At 42.6% G+C, this 1,598-nt stretch overlaps 1 protein-coding gene across 1 annotated transcript in view; it reads right to left on the bottom strand.

Moving 5' to 3' along the window:
• Positions 1 to 1,598, bottom strand: part of LOC115277422 (laminin subunit alpha-3-like) — a 154,939-nt gene that overhangs the window by 40,483 nt on the left and 112,858 nt on the right. The gene's annotated exons all lie outside the window — the stretch shown is intronic.

A 1,598-nucleotide genomic window follows, 5' to 3' on the forward strand; every position in this document is an offset into this window, starting at 1 on the left:
GCACCAGGCATTGTGCTAAGCTCTTTAAGTGGCTTTTTTTACTACATCTGCAAGTAACCTTGTGAGGAAGTATTATTACTACATTGTTATATTACCATACTACGGTAATGGTCCCAAGCAAGTATATTAGTAGCCACATCTTACAGAAAAAGATGCTGTACTTTAGAAAGGTAAGCAATTTGCCCAAGCTCCCACAGGTGGAAGGTGCAGGTGAAATTCAAAACCAGACAGCCTGATCCCACAGCCTGCACCCTTTTAAGAGCGATGTGCTTCTGTTCAACACACTTTTCTCACCGTCAAGCCCCATGCTACTTGTTTGCAATATTTCTTTTGCACAGTGATTGGGAGAAGTCGAATAAATAGTCCATAATAAGAAATGTTTTAGGCTATGATGAAGAAATACACTTTATAGAGGCTAGTCTTTTTCCTGATATGAGAAACACGTCTTTAGGACTGCTCTATCAGGAATGAAATCATATATTCATTTCTTTTCATAACAAGGCTGAGAGTTACTGAAAGACTAAATTAACACAGTGATGGTAGAGATGGAGAGAAGGAAAAGGCTTCAAAGCTATTTAGAAGTCAGAATGTACAGGACGCAGATGATAATTGAATGTGGACAGCAAGGGAGAGGCAGGAGTTAATGTAATTCTGAGGCAACTAGGCCGGGGTATTGGGTGGATGGAGGTACCATTCGTGGAGATTGAAGAAGGACAAGTCTTTGGAGAAAAGAGACTGAGTGGAGTATGCGGGGGACCAACCCACGCACCACAGTCAAAAGGTCCTGAGTAGGGGGTTGGTGTCAGCGAAAATATCTCTAGAAAAGAAGATGGACAAGACAAATTAGACAGATGAGACAGACGAGACAGACAACGTGGATAGTGGTTGGTAAAAGAGGACTCCTTTATTAAGATAGCCAGGGTCTTATATACCCTGGGTGATTACATCATTCTTATCAGTAAGTAACAGGTTTAAGTCATTGCAAAAAGAAGAATCCCCTAATAATAGTCTGGTTTTAAACATATGATAAGTCTGAAGAATTCTATGAGGAGATATACATTCCTTAAGGCCCTTCATTAGTTATTCAAGGGTAGGATGCTTATCCTTAAGCAAATCTTTTGGGAGAGGATTACGTTCACTCCCTACAGTAGACAAAGAGCCAGAAAATAAAGTAAATCATAGGATGAACAGAAACCATATGTGCGGTCCAAGAAGCAAAATATTGTTTGAGGGTTATTATTGCCTACTGGGCCCCAACAGGAGTATATTGTATATTGAGTGACAGGTGCCCGGAGGACATCTACAGACAGAAGGCTGACGGGTGTCTCTGCGTGGGCCTCACTGGATGGAGGCGAAGGCTGGGTCCACTGATGTGGAAGCCGCCAGTGAATACACTGTATTTTTTTTTAATGTTTATTTACTTCTGAGAGAGAGTGAGAGACAGAGCAGGAACGGGGAAGGGGCAGAGAGACAGGGAGACATGGAATCTGAAGCAGGTTCCAGGCTCTGAGCTGTCAGCACAGAGCCTGATGCGGGACTTGAACTCATGAACCATGAGATCATGACCTGAGCTAAAGTCAGCCACTTAACCAACTGAG

Source organism: Suricata suricatta, chromosome 14, assembly GCF_006229205.1.
Source record: "Suricata suricatta isolate VVHF042 chromosome 14, meerkat_22Aug2017_6uvM2_HiC, whole genome shotgun sequence".
Classification (NCBI taxonomy): domain Eukaryota; kingdom Metazoa; phylum Chordata; class Mammalia; order Carnivora; family Herpestidae; genus Suricata; species Suricata suricatta.